The sequence below is a fragment of the Heterocephalus glaber genome, unplaced genomic scaffold (genome assembly GCF_053883595.1).
Source record: "Heterocephalus glaber isolate CG9 unplaced genomic scaffold, H.glaber_assembly_v1.0 deba00001532, whole genome shotgun sequence".
NCBI lineage: Eukaryota > Metazoa > Chordata > Mammalia > Rodentia > Bathyergidae > Heterocephalus > Heterocephalus glaber.
In genome coordinates, this window is record NW_028258330.1 from 13,886,946 (window position 1) to 13,911,647 (window position 24,702).

The following is a 24,702-nucleotide window of genomic DNA, read 5'->3' on the forward strand; positions in this document are numbered from 1 at the left end:
AAATCATCTATGACTTCACACAGATGCCATTAACTCAGAGAAAGGATATCCAACCAACAACTCAGGATGTGGGGCTCATTTGAGATCTCATTTCTCCCATCTAACCAGGAGACCAGTATAGAAAAGTAGGGGCTCTACAGTTGACTCTCTGGATTCAAATGCCAGGGAGAGCCATGGCTCTCTCACATTTAGAGCCATGTGGTTTTCAACAGGTGTCCCAACTTCTGTGTTTCAGTTTTCACATTTGTAAAATGAGAATAATCACAGTGCCTATTTCAAAAGGTTTGTTTTGAGAAATAAAAGAGTTGATGCACAAATAACCAAGACGAAAGTCTGACATTTAGTCATTGCTCAATAAATGTTAGGCAGGAGCAATAATAAAAGGAGTAGTGGCACCATTCTGTACTCATTTTGTAGGGTTTTTTGTCCTTGATTAAATGCTTTGCAAAAGTAGGTACATCATTAAAAGAAAAAATAATTAGTATAATCAGAATTTTTTAGGCAAGTCAAGTTCACTACTGACAGTGAATGAAGTATGAGTGTCTTTCCATTAAGCCAGGGACAAGTTATCTCGCCTGATATCTTAAGACCATCTTCCTATTTTAAGAGTATGCTGTCTGTAAAATTTGTCACAACTACTCATTTCAGGGCAGAACACACTCAAAACCAATTTAATTAATGGCACCCAAACAAGAATTCCTACAGCTCATTTGCGCTGCACAAATTGACCTATCAAGTACATGACCTACCACAATGAAATGTGTTTAGACAGTGCTAAAACAGTGTTGTCCAGGCTTACACTGAATGCAGTGTTGGGTTAGTTAGTAAGAGGAGAGATGATGAGGGAGAGAGACAGACTCTTGAGAGTCCAAGACGGAGACTGGCAGCTGCTGTGACAACCATGACAGCAGGTCAAATGTTAGTAAAGCTGCACCATGGATGTCTGACTGCTAGTCAGTATCCTCATTAGTTCAACATTTTTTAATTGTCTTCTAAAGCACTTGTTGTAAGGTTTTAGGTACAGGGCCTTAGTCTGATTTAATTTATCAAATTATTTTCAAATGATATAGTACAACCCATTGCAACAAAGTTCTGTGTTAAGTGACTGGCAGTCATCAGGTCAAATCGTGTCCTTCCAAAAATCCAGTAAGCCCACATTCTAAAAAGCCCCAAGTAATCAAGTTAGCCTGAATGTTCAGTGTGACTTCTGACTCTAGGTACAAGCAATACAAAGAACTCCACTCCATTTGCCATTTGGGTGACCCTTCTTGGCAGAAGCTCAATGTTTCTGAGAAGCAATCTCACTGGTCCACAAAGCATTTTATGCAGGAAGTGTTATTGACTCATGACTCACATTGTTCTAGAACAATTTATGGAGGTAAGTAATTAGATAAGCACGTATTGTCTTAATTATAGAAGCACTTAATCATGTATGTACATAATTATATGTATGCAAAATAGCACTGTCATTCAGTGTCTCCTGAATGACATCAAGCATAAACGCAAAGGAAAAGCTCTGGGTAGTGGTTAAGCATAGATTTGTTACCACATAGCACCAGGTTTAAACATTCTTCTGGAAGAACTTTGCTGATCTTAGGAAGGAATCTAACTTCTTTTGTTCTCAGGTTCCTTAACTGCTACATATTGATAATAATACTAGTCACCTGATAAGGTTGGGAGATTAAAAAATGTAATACTCAGAATGTCTAGGGTAAAAGAGGCAGAAACAAACTTCTTAGTTCCTTTCTCCCTAACAGTTCAGCACACCTGTCAGGGTACTGCTTTCTAATAAGATTTAAAGTAGACAACCAAGAAACACAAGATAATGAGTAATCATAGAAACTTCAGAAAAGAGATAGAAGCTAAGTCTTCAAGGCTATAGGGATCCAAAGTTGGATAATTACATCCTGCCCACAGCAGCCTTTAGGAACTGGAGGCTGGACGATGTAACTATTTTTCTTAGCTGTTGGCTAAGAAAATAGTGTTTTCTCCTACTTTAAAGGATAAACCAATTTCTACAATGAGTCATCAAAATATGCTGAAATTTGTCTAGAGGAAGGCTTTTTCTGTGAATAGGGCCAAAAAATGATTCCATATTTTCAAATGAAAATTGGGGTGGCCTTCCCTGGGTTTTCAGTTCTAGTTTGGAACTAATCAACAAATATTCATTTAGAAAGCATTTCAATCTTTTGGAAAACTCATTGAGGTAGTATACACAGGCACTTATTACACTCTAGGTAGCACAACTGGTCTAAATATCAGGATGGAAAGAGTTTCGTCCCTTGAGATTAGTCTAATTATCCTGGTTCTCTTCAGGAGTCATAATCAGACTAAAAACCTTAATTAACTTAAGAATACTTAGTTTGAAGTCACTCAGGAAAATGAAGACAGTTACCTTCTTTTTGTTTGGCTTGGTTTTGTTTTAAATCATGAGCAGGAGACAAAGTGGTATTCATAATATCCATGTATTTAAAAAATATATAGGGAAGAGCAGGGATGTAGCTCAGTGGTAAAGCTCTTACATAGCATGTGTGGGATCCTGAGTTCAATCCCCAGCATAGCAAAAATCAAAAATTAAAAAATGGAGACTTCCAATAGAAGAAAATATGTGTTACTCTCAAAATGCAAGTCATGAACAGCAGACACATACAATGACATACTGTTCAGCAATGAAAAGATACGAATTATCTATACACATAACAGATGAAATTCAAGTGCTTTCTACTAATGTCGTATTCAATAAATACCATGTAATTCATTTATATGACAATCTGGAAAAAGTGAAGCTAGTAGTGACAGAGAACAGATCAGTGGTTACCAGGGGGCACAGACAGGAAAAGGCTTTGACTACAAAGAAGCAGCAGACAGGTATTTTTTGGAGTAATGGAACTATTCTGTATCCTAAGTATGCCAGCACACAATATGGTGCACTTTTCAAAACTTATGTAACTTATACCAAAAATAGGAATTTTATTGTCTATAAGTTTATAAATAAAATTTTAAAATGAAAACATGCAATTCATTTTTAGAGAATTTCAATCTGTCATAGACAAGTGGCTTCTCTTCAACAGAAAGAGACTTCATTAATAAAATTCTAGGAAAACTCATTTTTAAAATCTGTAGTGGATCTTGTAGATTGCCTCCATATAACTCTGCTCCACCCTTTCTCTGGTTAGCAAGGCCAGAAAGTTAAACACTACATTTCTATGACTCCTTTGCATCTGGGTTCTGCTAATTAAAAGCACCTAAATATCTGAAGGACAATGGCCATATTTCTGCTGCTACTACTCTGAGAAATTGGGGTTTTAGAGTTTCAGGTTCAGGGGAAGTTGCTGTAGCACTGGCAACAGTGGTGTCACCATGATCCAAAGTGGCAACACTAGTCCTCATTCTCTAGCTTTTCAAGTCATTTTGTATACACCCAGGCCCTCTACTAAATCCTTTCTGTTTTAAACACCTTGAAGGGTTTCTTTTCCTTGTCTTGATCTCTGTTGATATAAAAGCGAGTTTATTAATAAAATGTCCTGTGTAATGGTCCCCAGAGAAGTTCTAGAAATGTTCAATTTAAATTCAGCAATCCATGGCTGAAGTTGACTATCTTCTAATTTGACTGAATTTTCCAGGGTCACACAGTCCTTGCTCATTATCGAGGAATGGCAATGTATACTAATGTAACAAACAATCGCTATGGTTGACAGCTCCAGGCTCATATACCAATAGGATCACCCCTAGCACAAGAAAGACTAGTTCCCGGGTATCTCAATAAAATCTCAGAAATGAGCTAGTTTATCCTGGTTGGTCAAATCTGATATTCTGTCTATTCCTGACCCAAGAACGTTCCCCATCTCTTAGCTGTCAGAGGTCACAGCCCAGTTTCCTCCCATGACTGACAAATGAAGACAGAACATAAAACCTATCACCCACCGATCTACTGTCCAGGTGTTATTCATAGGTTTTCTGTTGTTCATTACACACAGATTTCAAATATATCTTCCCTTCTCTGTTAACAAGTAACAAGCTTAGTTAAACCTAAAATATGTGCTGCAGACTTGTTTAAAGAAAAACTTCCCATGAGACTTGGTAAATGTAGCCCGAAGTATTAGGAATAAGCCTCATTTTTAGATGCCTAGGGACTGAACTGACTGCACTATTCCATCCCCTGAGAAGCTATGTGAGAAAATTCAATACACTTTCCCATCTTGTGCACAAGCTAAGACAAGCAGACCATTTTGGACAAGGTGCACGACGTCAGGGTTCAAAGGAGAAATGCACCAGTAAAGATCAAGGTCATGGGTGCACTGCTGAAAAAGCCTGGCACAGCAGGGGCCCAGTGCGTTCCCCTTAAAGATACATTAGGCTTGCATGTAGTTTGGTTCTTTAAGTGGAATAGGGTTGGACTGAGCTGAGTTTCTTTACCTCTACAGCAGGGGCCGCTCCTGGTGGTTGGTTTTCTTAACATCAGTCCCCCTTCTTTGAATGAATTTCTTTATGTTCCTTTTGAAATCCTTCCTCTCCTCCTCTCATTTGCTGAGGTTCTCATCCTACTGACTCCTGAAGGGAAATATGTGACCTGGACCATGGCCTGCCACAGCCAGCATGAAATGCCCTGAGTCCAGAAAAGAACAGAACACCAAGATCTGACCAATCAGAATTAGAGAGCGTAATTCTGAGACTTGGTTGGCACCCACAGTAAATGTATTTTATATGTAAGTCACAGGATGATACAAATTACACGATGACATAGTGCTGCAATCATCAAAATAGCTGATGGAATGTCATATTTCACATACGTTTAATGAAACACTGAGTCATTTTAATGTTGTGCTTTTCTTCTCAGATGTTACAGCCAGTAAATTTTGTTCAGAACTCATTTTGTAGAGAAGTCTGAAAACTCCTATAAATAGAGATCTAAGGGATAAAGAATTTAAAAGTGTTATTTTCAAAGCTACCATATAACAATATTCATATAGCATGCTGTGATCCATTATCCACTTACTTATTAAAAATCTGCCCCATAAGGACCCGAGTTTGATCCCCGGTACCAAAAACCAAAACAAAACAAAACAAAAAAAATCTGCCCCGCTCCTTTTGTGAAATATCTGATTGCCTATGCCTCCTTAAGGTCATCGTTGCATAGGGCTAGCTCTTCTGCACTGTTAATTTAGAAGATTCTAATGCTAGAATTAATGTATTAAAGAATCTTTGGCTTTTAAAAGGAAAGTTTGCAATTTAATATTAACCTATTTTGTTGCATTTTACTGTTAGTCTTCTAATTTTTATTATATTGCAACTCATATAGATCCATGGATGTAGCCAAGAATGGAAAAAAAAAAAAAACAGAACTCAGAAAACAGCCCACCAATACTCAACGCACTCTTCACTTTAGACAAGTGGGTCAGACACCAAGAAAACTGAAAAAAAAAACAAAAGACAAACAAATATTACACTAAAACTTGTTCAAGTACCATAGTCAGTCTGAGATGAAGTTTTCAAAACAGAAAGAAGTGAAAGAATTGAACCATTTTCAGTAAGAATCTTAAAATCCTCAGATAAAATATAATAAAACAGCTACTAATTATTAAGATATTAAATTCTAATAAGCACAGAACAAATTATCAGATTAGATTATAGAGGTGCAGAGTGAACCCAATTGCCTACAAGTACATATTATAAAACTAAGGGAAAGCTTAAGAGACCCTATCTTGTGTAGCAAGGCTGTTGATTTCAGTACTTTTTAGAAACTGATTTCCCTTCCATTTGAATCAGCTCCCCAACATATCTGTAGCCTTATTTCTTTCTAATCGTGTTAAAACTTCATATATTTAGCAAGTGATTTCCTCTTTATTACAGGTACAAAGTACACTGCTCAACTTTCTCCCACAATTGTATTTTTAGGACAGTGGTGCTCAAATTTGAAAATGCATCAGTTTTGTGGAGGGCTGGTTAGAACATATTACTGAGTCTTGCTACCAAAGATTCAGGGCCTGAATCTTTGTGATAGGGCTTGAGAACCTGCTTTCCTAACAAGGTGCTGGTGAGGTTGTCCAGAGTCATACTTGCTGGCTCCGTTTTAGTGAATTTATCAAGATCCCTATTGTAAGTTTCTGTAGGAATTGATTGAATTTTTTCAGAATTCTTTCTGTCAAAAGAAAAAAGAATTCACTACTGAGAATCAGTAAGGACTGCAGCATCAGACCAAAGATTAATCTTTCAAACCTCTCATTTTAGAGATGAAGTGCTTGGGGACCAGACAGATTGGGTATCTTACCTAAGGCCACAGAACAAAGTGAGGACCAGGCCTCTGCTCATTTGTTGCTACTTTAGGAGTCTTGAGCCATGTTCTAGTTTGGATCTAAAATGTCCCCTGAAAGACTCAAATACTTGGAAAGTAATTGAACATAGAAGTGCTATGTTCATCAGTGGATTCAGTAGCAGGATGTGCTGTTGGATGTGGGTCACTGGGGAGTGGCCTGGAATGGTTTATTCTTGTCACTCATTCCACCAGGCTCTCCTTCTGCTTCCTGGCTGCCATGGGGTGAGCCGTGTTCTGTTCTTCTGCATGTCCTTCCACCATGCCATTTCTGTCTTGGAGCCATCCTACCATGGAATGAACACTCTGGAAATTGTAAGCCAAAATAAATCTCTCTTCCTTTACATTAGAGTGGTGGGTATTTTTTCCCCACCAATAGGAAAGTTGACTAATACATCCCTACACACATAACTGTTTGTCATCTTTTTCAAGTGTGCTTCAGGTACGTACCTATGAGTTTCCAATTATCTAACACTGAATACATGTTAGTATTGACAGTTAATGTGATTTTTAGAAATGATCTGCTAGAAAGTGTTCCTGAGTGTGGCTCAAAGATTTTCTGTCATCATCACAATGGTGTTTGGGCTTGTTAGTCAGCTTCTTAAATTCATCTACTTTAAGTCATCCCAACAACTGAATTTGTTCTCTTGGGGTGTTATCTGAGAACTTACATTCTGACAAGCATACCAACCTATTCTGCTCTGTATAACTGTTTGAGAAGAGGTCAACAAGATGATGGTTCTCAACGTTGGCTATCCATTGGCATCCTACAGAATGGGGAAGGGCTTAGAAATCTGCATATCTGTGCCATAACCAGAACAATAACATTGGAATCTCTGGACAGAGGTTGCAAGCATCAACTTTCAAAGCACCCCAGGTTATTCCAATGTAGAGTCATTATTGGTAAACAGAATTTCAAATATTTCCAAACTTCTTTTTGATGAAAGGATTTTGCATGTCCAGAAAAAAATATATTTTAACAAATATAGAAATTGGGTCACATAGAATACGAAGGGCATTTCAGCAGGTGGTGTCACCATTTCCAAACTGATCCAACAAGGTCACACATTTCTCTTCCAACAAAATATCCACTGATGAGAGTTCTGAATTTGTGTGAGAGAATCCCACTGAGCTGGGGCCTCCTGCTTATCTAGAAAATTAGAAATACTTGTTATTTCCAACTTGTCACTTCTGATTGTTACAAAGGAAGAATTATTATAAGAAAAATTTTATGGGTATTCCAGTCAAGTTACTAAATAGTAAAAGCTTTTCTGCAAAATGAACAGATTTATTTAGGAGTAATAGCAGTTTATAGAGATGTTCCCAGGGTTCTTTAGGGAGTAAAGAGAAATTGCAAGAAGACAGAATTCCTGCAAACTGGAGTGTCAGAAATGTATCTTTTTCAGCTTCAAAATCCAAAACACTAATGATGTCAATTTCTGAATTGCTGACAAGAATGTACTATCTGGTGAGTTTCTTGAAAGAGTCAGTATTCTAAAAATGATTATCTAGTAATTTGTCCATAACTGAGAATTGGCGTGTTATCTTACAGAGAGCTAAAGCTTGGTTTAAAAAACAATTCTAATGACTGCAAAAACCTGTACAGCTGGATATGAACATGGAGATAACATGATAACACTGGTGATTTAATACATAAGTAGCTTCGAGAAAATGACTGTCCAACAACAGGTGAGTTTACTGGTACTTGTATTTTGACAATATCAACGCCTTATTGCTTTTCTCTTTCTTCTTTCCACCCCACTGGTCACTGTTCTGTGCCAACCCAGAATAGGATTCATTATGCTTCCTACACAAGATTCAAGAAGTGGCTTTCTCTCAAGAACAAGCAGCTTTCTTTAACCTCACCTTGGATCTGAAGTTTCCAGCAGAAATAGCATCAAAAGAGATCTCAGTGAGGACAAGAGAAAGCCTTGGCTGAGGCTTCACCAGGTCAGTTACCTGGCAAAGGGAAAGATTAAAGCAAATGTGGAAGAAACCACTTCAGCAGCCTGAATCTGTGTCAGATTCCTAACTCTCTCTTCATCTAATCAGCATTTCTCAAGTGCTCAAATTTATATCATTACTGGGTGTCTTGTGAACTACTAATCTCTGATTCAAAAGGTCTGGGGCAAAGCCCGAGATGTTGCATTTCCACCAAGCTTCTAAGTGAAGCTAATGCTGCCAGTCTACGGACCACACTTTCAATATCAAGGACCTACACACTATTCTTGATGAAAAAGAAAACACACTGATGATGAAAAGCTATCCTCTGTTCCAGACTGGCTAAGATACCAAGGGTAGGGGCCAAGTTTGAAGAATTCCTCAAACCTGCAATTTCCCTCTTTGACACATATTACTAGATCCTTCTATAGTTGGGATGTGGACTATCTCCCAAAACCCATGTGTTACAAAGCTTGTCTTCAGCTTGGAGTTATTGGGAGGTGGTGGAAATTTGTTTTTGGGTGCTCACTTTGGCAGCACATATACTAAAATTGGAACAATACAGAGAAGATTAGCATGGCCCCTGTGCAAAGATGACAGGCAAATTCGTGAAGTGTTCCATATTTTTGAAATCAACATAGAGATACCTCAAAAAACTAGGATTAGAGGTCCCATTTGACCCAGATGTTCCTCTGCTGGGTGTCTTCCCAAAAGAATTAAAAGAATCATACCACAGTGATATATGCGCACCCATGTTTATAGCGGCACAGTTTGTAATAGCTAAAACTTGGAAACAGCCCAATTGCTCATCAACTGGAGACTAGATAAAAAAGATGTGGCTGTTTTTTTTTATATAAAATGGAGACCTACTCAGCCATAAAGAATGAGAAACTAGAAACATTTATAGCTAAATGAATGAACATTGAGGCCATACTCTTAAGGGAAATAAATAGGACACACGTGCAAATACCGAATAGTTTCTCTGGTGTGAAAAACTAAAAGTGTAAATAAGGATCAAAATGTATAATTGATAATGTGAAATAGGAAGAAAAGGTCTAAAGGAGTAGGGGAAGTGGGAGGGGTAGGGGAAAGGAAAGAAGGGAAAAGAAAAAATATGAGAAAAGGAAAAAATAGAAACAAAGTCTTTGTAAATAGGGAAGGGTGGAGGGGGTGAAGGGAGGGCAGGGGAATTGGGAAAAAAATAAGAACCAAGATACATCATGTAAAGGTACAAGCTCCCAATGATGAATGTAGCTTTATTGTATACCTAAAATGTACCAACAAACTTAATAAAAAAAAAAAGAAAGGAAATTTGTTTTTGGTCACTGAGGGCATACCCTTGAAGGGGACTGTGGGATGCCAGTCTCTCTCTCTGTCTCTCTCTCTCTCTGTATCTCTGTCTCTCTCTTTGTCTCTGCTTCTGTCTTTCTCTCTCTCTGGCTGCCATGAGGTGAGTAGTTTCCTCTACTGTGTGTGCTCTCAACCAAAAGCAATAGGGCCAACCAACCATTAACTGAAACCTCTAGAACTTTGAGTCAAATGAATCTTCTTTTTAAGTTCATTATATCAGGTATTTTGTTGTAATAACACAAAGCTGACTCACACAGGTACCTACCCACAAACATTTCAGTGACTTCATATTTGTGGGGGGAATGTCACTAGTTAAAGTGATTAGATCAAAGCTGGAAATGTACCCAAGCTGAGCCAATCAGCTTCTTTCTTGAGGGTCTGGGACTGGACTTCAGGGTTATTTGTTATGAGTTGCTAGAAGCAGGGGACATAAGTATCTGAGGAATTCACCCTACTTCAAGTGAAAAGAGAAACAGGGACAGAGAAAAATACCATCAAATGAGCAGAGATTAGAGAGTACCTGAAATCAACTGTTGTCTGGTTTCTTGAAACTTTCCTAGTTCATAGTTTAAGATCCTCCCATTCTAATCCTGATATTTGTGAAGACAACCTTAAATTCTTTCAGTAAATCTCTCTCTCTCTGACTTTAAAATGTACCTGCAAATCCCAGTGCAAAGGAAATGTAGTTTTATTTTTCATCAAGAAATATGTTGCTATGTCAGCCTAGAAGTTCTAGAAAATATCCAGGTTTTATCCCCAGTTGCTACGACCTTAGAAGAATATATAGTTCATGTCCACATCCAATGGTGGCAGAAGCTCCCTGGAACTTCCAGTGAAAACTGTGTGATTTTCTGCAAGTCATTTCAAAAAGAGCCTTCATGTCCTCAAGGAATGTAAGACCATGTCAACTATTCAAATTTCTCTAATAATAAGACTCTATTTACTTTAACCTTTTTCCTGCCCACCTCCTTTAGTTGTATTATTCTTATTGCCAAATAAAAAGGACCCTTCCTTGTCTTCCTACCATCACTTCATGGGAGACAAGTGCCTGACCCACAGTGGTCCAGGAAGTGGCTATTAGGATTTTGGCAAATTCTTCCCTCTTCACTCATTCACCTATCTGCCTTGACATTCCCACCTTGCTTTACATACTTTTTATTGTTTTAATCATTGAGAAAGTCTAGGCTTCTATTTCAATATCTTTCACTTTTCAAAAAAATGGAATGGTTCTCTTTGGAAATGGCATCAGCTCCTATATTCCCGAAGCCCACATGGATCATTCCTTCGCCCTACACACCATACCTGTTTATCAACTTGGCTACAGAATTCACAAATATGAACCCTCTCTTCTCAGAAGGACCACCATATCCAATCTTTCATGATATGAGACCAGGCATCAGTGGAATTTACTTCATTAAGGCTGGTTTATACCAAATGATTCCTTAAAGGTAAACACAAAGAGGAACCTGCAACCTTCTGCCTCCTTGAAACAAAGTCAGAATGTAGATTTATTTCTGTTCTAAGATACAAGATTGCAGCTCCATGTCAGTTTGCATTAATGAAGTTTCTACTTTTATACCTACTGCTGGGTACACAGGTACATAGTCCAACTGTTTTCATTAAAGAAGTGGCCTTGGACATGTTTCCACATTCCCTGGGAGGACTTCTGTTCACCTAATATTAACAGTTTAGGAAATTGCTATTGTTTATGACAAAGTAAACATTTCATTATCTTTTTACTTACAAGATCAATTATACATTCACAATCAAGTAGAGAAATAAATGGTTTCAATCTTAACCACAATAAACTTCCAATTTAAACTGTTGGAATATTTTTGTTTTCCCCATAATGATCTACTTCAGCGTCATTACAACTTTGCTTATGAAGAATATTCAAAATCATAAAAAGCATTCACAATACATTGTACCCTGGAAAAAATACAGAATACATATACACAGGATATAACCTAAGCTTTTAAAATAGTAACATGCAGGGCCAGGGATTTAGCTCAGTGTTTCTGCCGCCTGCCTCGGAAGTGCAAGGTCTGGAGTTCAATCCCCAGTAACAACAACAACAACAACAACAACAACAAAATAGTAACATGCATATGTCTAGAAATACTAGAAATAAGTACAACAAAATATAATTAGTGCTTGGATGTAGATGACAGAGTTACAGTATGTATTTAATTTCTTCTTTGTTACTTTGAGTTTTCTAAAATATTTTCATTGAACATGTTTCTATATGATTAGTGAAGTACCTATTACCAAAATGGATACATAGACTAGAGTTAGTAAATAAAAAATGATTCATTCCCCTCCTTGCTTTGATTGTTCTGCTGGAAGCACAGTTCATTACATTAATCTGATTTGTTTGCATGCTCTTTAACCCATGTGCTGGAAATGAAGCCTACTACAGAAAGATGGCTGAATTCTCTAAGTGCCTAAGATTGAAAGGATGGGGTGACGAATAAGGAACTGATTTAAAGTTGGTTTGCAAGTTATAACACTTGCCTCTTCAACTAATATATTTGGCTTAGAGGAGATTTAAAATGATGGCTTTAATACTTTTCCTGCAACTTATCCTCTTTTATATTTTTAAAAACAGTCAAGTATTGCCTTGTACCTTCTAAGGCAATGTGTTCTGGTCTGACGAAGTCCTGACTGTTGGAACATATTTTCACATTTATTTTCTTTTCTTAAGGAATTTCTACTTGGAAAACACAGAAAACGATTGAATCTAAGTAAGTAAAATAACCTTCTGATCATCTTTCTATGAAAATTTATAAAACAAATGTATGAAGTAATCTCCTTCTGCTCTTCTAGGTTTCTAAGAGGTTAGCATGATGAGCAGTCATTGTACACATATATGTATACACATGCTTATATCATGCAAATGTATGTTAACATCAGCTGCTTAAAGTGATATTAAACTTACATGATTCTTTGCAGTTCACATTTTTCAGAACACAGAGCACATTTCTCAAAAAGAAATGTGAAATCAAATGATATACACATTTCAATATTTGAGACTGTCTACCCAAATTTTTTTTTAAAAAACCTATTGGAGATATACTCGACTTAGAAACTTTCTTAAAAAGAGTGCTATTTCATTATTAAAATTGAAACAGTGCAGTAGCTTGAGGTGAGTGGGGAAATGGATTCAAGCATTAAACATTCTTTTTTCTTAGACTGGAAGGTGATTAAGAGTGTTTGTCATCTTGTAACTCCTCTTGCTTTTCACATATTTTACAAATGTTCTTTCGAACTTTTTCAAAATTTAATAAACAATAATTTTCTAAGAGTTGCAAAAGGTATAAAACAAAAAGCTTTTCTCATCTTGTCCCAGTCTGCTCTGTCATGGTATAACAATAATGTCTCACTTCAGTTCTTCTAATGTACTCCTATCTCTTTAGATCGGGGATTGTTCAGCAGAGGTAAAATATGGGCCATAAATGTAATTTTTAATTATAAGGTGGTCACATTAAAAGCAATAAGGACTGGTTTAGTTCAGTGGCATAGTGCATGTTTAGCATTCTCAAGGCCCTCCTTCCATTTGATGCCCAGCACAGGGAAAAAAAGGTAAAATTAATGTTAGCAATATATATTATCTAACCAAATGTATTCTAGGTATTATCAATAAAATATGTAACCAATATAAAATTATAGATATGTTCCATTTTTTGTTCATGCTGTTTTTCATGTTTAGTAGATATTTTACACTTCTAACACATCTTCATTTGCATTAATACATGTCAGTGGTTCAGTAGCCACATGTGATTAGTGACTACTAGGTAGGAAAATGAACCTCTAGAAAATAAGCTCAGATGCTTCTTTTTTGAAATGTCATCTTAAAAATTATTCTTTGATTCCACACTGCATGATCACCTCCTTTTCTGATGCCTCTCTGCTGGTGTTATTTCAGTACTATGCTTTTCAAGTCACTTTCATATCCTTGTATTTACATCTCTTTCTCAACACACTGACTAGATAGTCTTCCTTCTGTTTCTGATCTCCTCTCTCTGCACTTCTCTAACTTCTCTTTCCCATTTTACCTCTCAACCCTTCTCTAGCAAGCTATTACTTTTACAAGGTCAAAGTTAAACTTTTTTTTTTACAAATGAATTTTTGAAATTGGAAAATAACATTCATGATATGAAAAGTATATAATAATTCCTTGCAGAAATAAGTAGTAAGAAGGCAGAGAGAAGGCCATAGAAAGACTGTTGCCAAACTTCTGTGGCTCAAGGAACACTGACTGAGAAAAACATGAGTGAAGAAGTGTCTTACTTAAATACTGTAACTATATCTGTTCATTGAGAACACTCTGTTTTACACATTCTCTGCTACAGAAATTTCATTTGATTCTAGGATTTTAGAGCTCCCTAAAAAAATCTATTCTAATTTTGACAGCTTAAAAAAAAAAGGTTAGCCAAATAACTACTGCCTTGGACCTTTTCCCTTAATGGTATGCCTTGGCTTAGTTTATCTTCCTTTCTTATAACCTGTATTTGCCTCTTCTGTTTTGCTGAATTAAGGCTGCATTAATTCCTTTAAAATAAGAACAAGGTGAACAAATGTTTTCATTGTTATTTGTCTGGAAATGCTTTCATTTTCCTTTCCTACTAAATTTGTAGTTTGGCTGGGAACAGAACTACTGGTTCAGAACAAATGTCCCTCTGAATCAGGAAGGATGTTTTCTTGTCCTCTAGAAATTATCACTGTGGGCAACTCCTCACCTTACTTCCATTTCTGGACTCTTTTATTACCTTCTCCTTTTCCTTGGTGTCCTTAAATATCATGAGAATGGATTCAGTTATTGCTTCATTCGTATTCTTATTCTTCCTTATTTTATTCTGTTTTTTGTTTTTTCTACCGGGGATCAAACTCGGGTCCTTGCACTTTTGGGTTAGGCGGTGGAACCACTGAGCTAAATCCCCGGCCCTTTAATTCTGTATTTTGAGGGATCTTGTGTTCTTAGAGAATTGAAAGATTTGTATGTCTTTGTCTGTATGTCTTCATTTCTTCCACTGTTTTTTCAGTTTCTCTCTCTCTATTAGAAGATGTAGGGTCATGTAAAAGGATTCCTTAATGTCTCAACTTTTCACTCATATATTCCAATTCTGTTCCTTTCCTGTGTTTTCTGAAAAGTTCCTGAATCATTTCTTTTAGCCATTTCACTTTTAAATTCTTTTTCAAGTCAGCAATCATAATTTTAATCTCTAGTAAGTCCTCCTTGTTATTGAAGGACTGCTCCTTTCCAAAAGAATCTGTTTTAACTTCCTGGTAATGAAATTCAGAATTATTTTCATGGTTGATCATGGGTCTAGTGGTATAGCTCAATGGCAGAATGTTTGCTTAGTATGCACAGGGCCCTAAATTCAATCCCCAGCACCACAAATAAAATATAAAAAAGAAAAAACTTTAAAAATAAAAAGGAGGATCATTTTTGATCACCTCAGAAATAAATTGTATTGATCTCTTAATTCTAGCACCCTAAAAACTATAAGCCAGTTGGATTAAAGATTGGGCTTTCTTATCCAAGTTTTCAAGAGTATGGCAGATGAGGGTTTAATGTGAATTACTAAGGATAAGAATTTATCTGACCAATAAAGAGTCACAGTTATATTTAATCATAAAGCTTTATTTAAAAAGATTATAGAATTAATTCAGTATTACAGAACTTAGTCGGAAATTCTCACATATGCATATTTTCACAAATAGTGTGATGGTTTTTCAACAGATGGTGTTACCCTCACATGTAAGACCCTAGAGGATGTTGTATATTGCAGAAAGCCCACTACACTGTGGGCCCTTAGAGAAGAAATTGAAATTGTATGTGCAGCAATCTCAATGACCAAGGTTACCCAAGCAGCAGTTCACCATACTAATAAATGTCTAGAAGCAAATAGCTACCATTTTGAGCATCTCTTGCAATTGTAAAGCCCAAACGTAACTTGCATGAATCTCATGATGTCTTAATAAATTTAGTATTAAAATATTTACACAAGTTTTTCTTTTCCTAAAGTATGTATGCATTTTTTTGGTGGACTCTGTATTTAAAATCTGAACAATAAATGCATGTATTTTCATATATTACCACTTGTGCCATTTTAGGACATCTTGTTAAAGCAAAGACACAATTAAAATCTTCCTTATTATGGTAGTGTATGTCAACCAAAGAGAGTACTGCCTCAGAAGGAAAGACAAGAATCCCAAGATAATCAAGTAAGAACTAAAATAGTCACTATGTGACTATTTAATTGCTTTCTCTCAAACTTCTCTCAGATCCATATTTTGAGAATTTTACTGAGTAATTGTTCTTTTTTAAAGTACTCTGAGTTCATAAAACTATGCAGTCTTCCTCCATGATAACAGATCTGCTCTCAAAGCCCAAGGGGAAAGTTGCCTTCTATTTATTTCAACCTTTTTTTCTTTCCTCAAACCTTGCTAACCAACATGCTAAGGGTCACAGCTAAACAAAACAAAGTTCTCCAAAACTAAAATATGCAAGAAAGTTTATTTCTGAAAAAGATCATTCTTGAGTGATTGTATATGTGTATTATATAACATTTACATAAAAAATATGAATGATGTTATTTAATTTTCCAACTAAGATGGAAAACAAGCTGCTAAGGCTGGAGATACTTACAAAGCTATGTTGCCCAGGGGAGAAGATGATGCGATGTTAAATATCTGTAATGAAATATAAAAGCCACCAAAATAAGAACAGATGCCTCAGCAGATGGTTTGCAACTTGCTCACCCCACAGGCTCTCTCTTGAATTTGGAGGGTGACGAAATGATCCCAACTAAAAATATTTGCTACTTAAAGCTTCCTTACAATTAAGGGAGCCTTGTGACACTGTTTAATCCAACACAAGGAATGTTGAGATTTGGTGGGTAGTTTTCTAATTTTCTAATAAATACAAATTGCTATGCTTCCTTCTTTTTCTTTCTACTGGGAGCTTGCATGTTAGGCCTGGAAGTGTGACACTTGTCTTACAACCAGGAGGCAATGAGCATCAGGATGAAGGTTTATCAACAAAGGATGTTGGAGAATAAATATGGATAAAGGCTGGATACCTGAATGAAACCCATACGTCTTGAAACAGATGTTGGTTTACCTACCTCTGACCTTGTTACAAGGGACAAATGTGAGTCTATATACTTAAACACTTTGTGGTTCACAGAACTCACTCCTGCTTAAAGCATTAGTAATATCTAACCTTAGTTGCTTCTCCAGTCATTTGTATACAAGGACTTTAATGGTTGGACATAATAGAGATGACTTTCTCCTTTACAAAATCTTTTTTCTCAAATCTTAGAAATAAATCCATGATCCCTTAACAAAAACCCTTGAGGTCTGACGCATTTTGGAATGCAGAAGGTAATATGGTACATATACCATACATTATGCAATAACCCAACTGGGCATCACTCTTTAATCCATGGGTTGACTCACTGTTCAGTGGTCCAATCCCAAGCCACCATCTATCTTTTTTTTTTTTTTTGGTATTGGGGATCGAACTTGGGTCCTTGGGCTTGCAAGGCAGGCAGCGGAACCATTGAGCTAAGTCCCCGGCCCAGCCACCACCTATCTTTATAAATAAAGTTTCATTGGAACTCAGGTGCATCTTCATTTACATATTGTCCCTTTTGTGCTGTGATGGTAGAGCTGAATTGCTGCAACAGAGACAATATAGTCAATCAAATATAAAATATTTATTATATGACCATTTATAGAAAAAGATTGCAGAGTATCATGTAGGTAATTACTTAAACAGAGAATCCTATGTCTGTTCCCTCTTAAGTGAGATAAATAGACATTACATGTAAACTCTGGTTATATCAAACATGATTTTGCCCCTAAATTTATGGCAAAGTCATTAAAAACCTAAGTTTTCAAAGTTTTTAGTGCCTCTACAATTATGGCAAAACTAACCAAAGATCTGTACTAGAGAGGAGGATGGAGGAGTCCTTTGGGCTGGTCTAATCCACCGCGGAGTTTTCATCTTGCTGGCCAGTTCTCTACTGTCATCCTTGCATGCTTAAAAAATGCTGTTTACTGACCACACTCAGTAATCTGTGAAATTGGGCCAACGTATGTGCCTAGGACTACAGAGGATGATGAGAATGTATGTGAAAGCACTATGAACTCAGCAATATACAACACATCCCCACATGATGGATATTATTGGATAAATCAGATATATTCTATTTCAGACACAAATATATTCTTTTATTAGGTATAATGTGTATTTAATGGCTTTCCCATTTACTGAGTACAGCAATTGATCGCAGATGAGTCAAAATTTCTCTCGTCTTTTAAAATGTAAGGTAGTTCATATACTTCTTAATTCTACTATTAGAAAGTTGACAGTTACTCTTTAGCTCTTCTAATATAATTTGGGTTTATGAATCACATTTCTTGAAACTCTTCTGAATAGGCTGTGTACCACTTGTGATACCCTTGTGAAAAATTTCTTTGGAAATTTTCCATATTTACTTTTTACTGCAAAATCAATATTAGAGAATCATGTAAATTTGATAAATTTTAATAAGAATATTTTAAGTCCCATATCACAAATTTCAATTTCATGAATTTTAGTTGCCAGTCAAACTCTTTGTTTCTTTTAGTCACAAGATTTCAAATATCCACTAAATTTCCAAATGTAAGCTGAAGAACTGATTTCATTTGCTAACTTCAATATTCTCTAAGTGCTCAGTCCTTATTTTCTTTTTATACAATTTAGAATAAAATCACTTATACAGTAATAATGGTTTTATGCTTTGTATCTAGATGTTCCCCCAAAGCCTCACGTGGTACGGGTAGGGCTTTTTCAGAGGTGGCTGGGTCTAGAGTGTGTGACACTGGGATTGATTATGGTGCAATGGTAGGATCAAGGATAGTAGGTTTAAGGATGTGATTAAGAGTACTACCCTAGGGGCCGGGGATTTAGCTCAGTGGTTCTGCCACCTGCCTCACAAGCACAAGGTCCCAAGTTCAATCCCTGGTACCAAAAAAAAAAAAAGTTTAAGAGTACTACCCTTAGAGCAGGTAGCCAGGAAAAAATACAAAGGATAGAAAGAGCTGTGATCCTCCCTTGCTTGTTTTGCTACCTTCTGCCCACCATGCACTGTTCTCCTCTGCAAAGCCTGTCTGCCATGCCACCCTGCACTGGAGCCAGTGATTATGGACTGAAATGTCTACAAACTATAAGCTAAATAAACTTTCCTCCTTTAACTTGGGGGGTTGAATATTTTGTCTCAGCAATGAGAGAAAAGAAGCTAAGTCAAATGGTTTCCAGAAAACAATAGGATTCTTCAAATTCTTTTCAAATAAATACAGACTACTATATAGTTATTTCATTTTAGAAAAGTTCTTTCCTTAGGTTCAACAGCCATTACTCATGATGAAAATGTATTTAGTATAAAAGTCTCTCTACCAAGAAATGGGGTAGATTTCCATAGGCTAGTCGCTTTGTTCTGGAGTCCAGGAGACAGCAACACGTTTTTGTTCTAATGGCTTTGATGACACAGAAAAGAAGATCTCAGTTGAGGGTTCCCAACAGAGGAGTAGCTCTGTTTTCAAATACAACCTTCTAAAGTTCCTTCTTCCTCAGAAAAAACCTAGCCAATCTAGTCCAGAACAGAAGTGTGTAAGTTTGCAGGCTTGTCTTCCAAGTTCCATGCCCAGTCTGCATCTCCAAGTGCCCAGAGAAGTGCATATGGTCATAAGATAAAGTCCAAGTTTCATAGAGTCGGAATTGTTTTAAACAGGCAGACTTCATTCATGCCCACATCACCTGAGTTCATCATCAAGGGAGAGGTAAAACATAGTGAAAAACCACTGCAGAATTATAAGCACTGGAATGAAATTCATTCTGGAAATTTGCAACTTGCCACCTGGAAGGGGAAGCACTAAGAAAAGCCCACAGCCTGTGACAGACTGATGCCGAGTCAACAGCAGAGAAAGGACATGAATTTTCACTGGGGCTAGAATGGGGATGAGAAACTAGAAGATGGCAGTCTTAGATGGCCTTCCAGATCAGGAGCAGGAGCTCCTCCCTGTCAGCCACCTGGGGGAATAAAGAAGGTGAGCAATGGAGAAACCGCTGTCAGGAAAGTGAAAGGAGGAGTTGGCCACAGAGTGAGTGGAGAGACCAAGTGGGACTCCGGCAAACACAGCAGATCCATATGAGACCATTTTCCTTCTGGAAAGGCCTACAGAAGACAGAGAAGCAGGTCTGGAAACCACGCTGGTTACTTCTCCTGGCTTCTACTACAATATTGCATGGGTTACATCAGCCCGTGACTTAGTCACTTTCTCACTGCTGGAATACAATACCCAACATTTACAACTTAAAGGAGGAGAGGTTTGATTTGGCTCATGTTTATTCCACAGTTGGCTGGCTCCAAGGCAGAGCAGCAGAGCAAAGAGGCACAGTGGAGGAAAGCTGCTCATATCATGGCAGCCAGAAAGCAGAGAGGGAAGGGAGGAGCTAGGGAGGGAGATAAACCCTCCTGACTCCCCCAGCCAGGCCCCATCTCCTAACAACAAGTCAGCTATAGAGTTTCCATGATTTAGTCACTTTCCAAAAGCTCTAGATGAGCTAATAAGCATTTAGGAGGACATTCTCCATTTAAACTATGACAATCTGATTTGAGTAGATATTTAAGAATTAGTCTAAGTTCTCAAGTGAATAAATGTGATCATATATGACAAGGTGACTAGAAGGATTTCCCCTTTATAACTCATTCACTTATTTATGCAGCAGGTACTAGAGTAAACCATACCTTCAAAGCATCATGGCAGATTATGTAGAAGATACAAAGATACAGAAAGTAAAACTGTCCTCAAGAGACCAAAGTCTCATAGCAAAAAAAAAACTTTACAGGCAACTGAACTGAGCAACTTTACTACAGAAGTATTGAATGTTAAAGGACTAACAGTTGCAATTGAACATCACTGAAAGTTCTCAGCCAGAAGTAAAGGAGAAATTGAATGTGATCCAGGACACAGAGCTATGTGGCCTCGTACAGACACCTTCACCTGAAAAATCAAGAGAACTGCTCACAACAAGAAAATGTTTATCGAGAATAACTTGATATATGAAGTGTTATGCAACTATTTAAAATTGTGTTTTCCAAATAATTAATCTTTATGAACTGCAAAAATATATTAGTAAATAAACCCAAGCTGAAGAAATGCATTAGTGTTTTCAACAGCATTGTAATAGCATATGAAAATGTTCTGTCAGATTAATAGAAAAAGCATCACACAAAATTATATAAGTTTACTTGTGGTTGGTTGCAATGTCTTCTATCTTTATCCCTTCCTAGATCCACACCTGTGCTAATTTTCTGGGGTTCCCATAACAAATTATCACAAAGTGCATAGCTTAGAAATGACAGAAAATTATTCTTTCTCAGTGTTAGCTGCCAGAAATGCTTAGCAGAGGCTCTGGGGCCAATTCCATTTCCTGCTTGCTCTGGCTTTGATTTGGGCAAATGTTCCTTGGCTTGAGGTCACATCACCTTGGCCTCTGTCTCTCTCTTCACATGACCTTCTTTTCTTCTGTGGGTCTCTCAATCTCCTCTGCTTTTGTCTTATATGGCTACAAATAAGTGTACTTAAGGCCCATCTGGATAATCCAGAAAAAGCCCTTACTTTTAAAATCCTTCACTTACATGATTTTCCATACAAGGCAACAATCACAGGTTCCAAGGAGCTGATGTGGATTTTGGGCACCATTTTTTTTTTTTTTTTTTTGCTTCTCACAACACTTCCCGTAACTTACTTCCATGGCTCTTCCCATTAAGAAGTGATGTCTTTTACCTTACCCACAAAATCTGGAGTGACCTTGGGACTTGCTTTGGCCAAGAGAATGCAGGAAAAGTGACCCTGTGCCAATTCTTGGCCTTTTCTAAAGATGTTATGTTTATTTCCATATTCTTTCTCTCTTGAAATCCTGCCTCCAGCACATGGACAGGCTTGAACTAGCTTTAGGGATGATGACAGGTACGTGGACCAGGTACCCCATCTCCAACCTACAGCTGGCCAACTTCCAAGGTGGAATGAGAAAGCTGGCCTTGAGCAGGCAGCCACCAACCAAAGCATCACACAGATATAGATGTGAGACTATCTGGAGTGATCAAGCCTCTCTACTTCCTCAGCACTGCTCGATGCTCCCATGGGCTCATGCAGAATATGATATGCTTGAAATCAACGATGAGGCAATACAGTGCATTTTTTTCATTGGAAGAAAAATAACAACCATCACCACTTACTGTCAGAATTCAAGAGTGCAAGACTGAGTGCATATGATTTTGGAAATTCAGTGAGGAACTCCACCTAAAGAACAAATTTAATTTTTTTAGCAAAATGACAGCACGTTTGCCTAAACACTCTCTGTTTTGTTAATAATCATTAAATTCAGTAGAGTCCTGAATTGTTTCACCAGGAGCTTAGGATTTATCATCTGAGGCTTCAACTACGTGTAGATGGAATTATGCATTGAATGAAGCGAGCACTACCTTTTCCTCCTACCATAATTAAGAAGGAAGATCACCTGCTTTTCATTTTCAAACTTTAAGTTTCTAAAAGTGACTGATCTCAACTGGATCCATAAATCTGATCAAAACTAGTTATCTGATTAAAATTTTTCCATAGCTAAATCTTTGTCCTTCCTAGCAGAACTAAACTGATTCAGAGTTCATGTTTCTTAAAATTATTTTGGAAATGTCATTATGCTCTCTGTGACATTATGTGGCATTCTTTTACAGCATTTTAATTCAATTTGCAAGGGGAAATGAGACCCAGTTCTCTTGGGGGTTTCTGGAAGATGTGGGAGAGTTCATCTGGGTAGAGAAAGAGAAATGATTCATGAGTCAGATGAAGTTATGCCACCAAGTAAGCTCCTTGGGAGCTGCAGCCAGTGCCTCAAGGTGAGGGGTCACAGAGAAGGACACATCATTACTGCTCACAAGGGACAACTCTTCTCCCATACATGACAATAAACCCCAGTGGTCACTGGCTTTTGGCTATAATGACCTCTATATGCCCAGATACATATAGCAATTCAAGTCCTTGATAATATCAAATAATAGTTAATGAAGGTTATAAGTCCCAGGCACAGTCTTTATATTTCACATGTATAAACTTACAACAGTCAATGTAATAATAATCACTGCTTAAAAACTTCTGTTTTACAGATGACAAAGTTGAGGCACAAACTTGCCTGTAGTCTCACAGCTTGGAAATAACATAGCTGAAATTTTGAACTCATGTAGCTCAGTTCTAATGCAGCCCATTAATAACTCTACTTTTAAAAGCCAACTTTCCAGATGAAATCATTCTTCACAAATAGTGAGAAGACTACAAATTTTTACAAAATCAAGGATGGAAAAATTGCAAATAATCTTAGAGATGTCATAAAGAGCTTTAAGAAATCATCTGCTCCAACCTCCCATTGGCAAATGCCTCTCTAAATTGCTTCTCCAAAAACAGGACTTGGAGGACTGGCTGCATTACAATCATATGAAATTTCTAAATGGATCTGACAACCTTTGAGAATCACAAAATCACCGAGAACCCCTACTGAAGCCATTTACTGGCAGGAAGTCTTGCCTTGTTCTCAGAGAAATTTCTTCCAGGTCGATTTGAGCAGCCTGAAGGAAAGCTCAGCAGCTTTCCTTTAAAAAAAAAACCCACCATCCTGTTAATCCCACCACGGTTCTCCTCTCTGTCAATTTTTAACCTTTCTTTCTGGAATTTCTATTATGTTAATGATCTTAATTTTTCTTTGAACCTTCTAAAATTTTTTCACCTCTTCTTGCCAAATAAAATACATGATATCTAGTTAAGTCTGATTTTCAGATCAACAATAAATGTTTTAGTATATCTCAAATATTACACAGGACATACTTACACCTCACTGATGTTTTTTTTCCCTCATTGATGATCTGAAATTCAAATATAACTGATACCCTGTATTTTTATTTGCTACATGTGTCTAGCTAGTCTACCCACTTTACCCCTCTAAAAATCACACACAATTTTAATTCAACTATCTCAAAATCAAGCATGTATCAGAATCACCTGTGTAAAACAGACTCCTGAGCCAAGCATAGGAGTGGATGCCTATAATTCCAGAATTATGGTAGTTTGAAGCAAGAGGATCACATGTTCCATCTTAGCCTGGGAATTTGTGAACTTAAGAGAGATTCTGCTTCAAAAAAAAAGAAAAATTAAGAAAAGGGCTGTTCAGGTAGCTCAGTGCAAAGGCCCTAGGTTCAATCCCCAGTATTGCCACCCCCCCAAAAAACAACAGAAAATTAAACAAACAGACAGACAAAACAAATAAATAAACAACCAACCAGACACCTGGATTCTGCCCCTAGAGTTTCTGATTCTGTGCACCTGGGATGGGCTTGAGAACCTGTATTCCTGACAGGCTGCCAGATGATGGAGATGCTGGTTGTCTGGGGACCATACTTTGAGAACCACTATGCTAATCCACTGATTTAGACAGGACATGTGAAAGAAGCTTCCAGGTTTGTAAAAGCCTCAGCTCAATTCCTCAAGCCCAAAGGAGAGCATTGAGAGCCCATTTCTGCCCACTGGATGCTCACATCCCCAGATTTAAACCCTACTAGTGAATAGAAAAATGCCTACATTTAAGGAGATCTGGACTTGTTGTGGTGACACATGCCTTTAATCTCAGCACTCCAGGAGGAGGCAGCAGGATCTCAAGTTCAATCCCAGCCTGGGCAGCATAGTGCAAGATCCTAAAAGTTGGAGACATAGTTTAGTGCAAAGACCCTGAGATCAATCCTCAGTACTGAAGAAGGGAAAAAAAAAAAGGTTCAGTCATTGTTTATACCAGATTAGATTCCCCCAGATGGAGCCATCCCCTTTAAAAAGAAGCCAATGAATCATCACCTTGGGGCAGGCCTGTCATAGCAGCCACCCTTTTTCCAATTCACCCCTGTTTCTTAAGGAGAAGCCTTAATCCAAATACCTTTCTTCAGAGCTGCTCTCTTCAAATAACTATTCAGATATTCAGACAATTTTTTCCAACCTGTGATCCCTGGTAA

General features: G+C 37.4%; 1 protein-coding gene and 1 non-coding gene across 30 annotated transcripts in view; one reads left to right on the forward strand and one right to left on the reverse strand.

The window, feature by feature from the left end:
• Positions 1-24,702, reverse strand: part of Plcb4 (phospholipase C beta 4) — a 384,134-nt gene that overhangs the window by 187,128 nt on the left and 172,304 nt on the right. Inside the window, exon 1 of one of the 29 annotated variants that reach the window (XM_087188654.1) lies at positions 16,254-16,273. The exons of the other annotated variants lie outside the window; for them this stretch is intronic. The gene's annotated coding sequence lies outside the window, so the exon portion shown is untranslated. Of the gene's footprint in view, positions 1-16,253; positions 16,274-24,702 lie in introns of those variants that run through there. 29 annotated transcript variants of the gene reach the window in all.
• On the forward strand, positions 8,773-8,879 carry LOC147824652 (U6 spliceosomal RNA). The gene has a single exon (XR_015442124.1). It is a non-coding gene; the product is annotated as a U6 spliceosomal RNA (small nuclear RNA).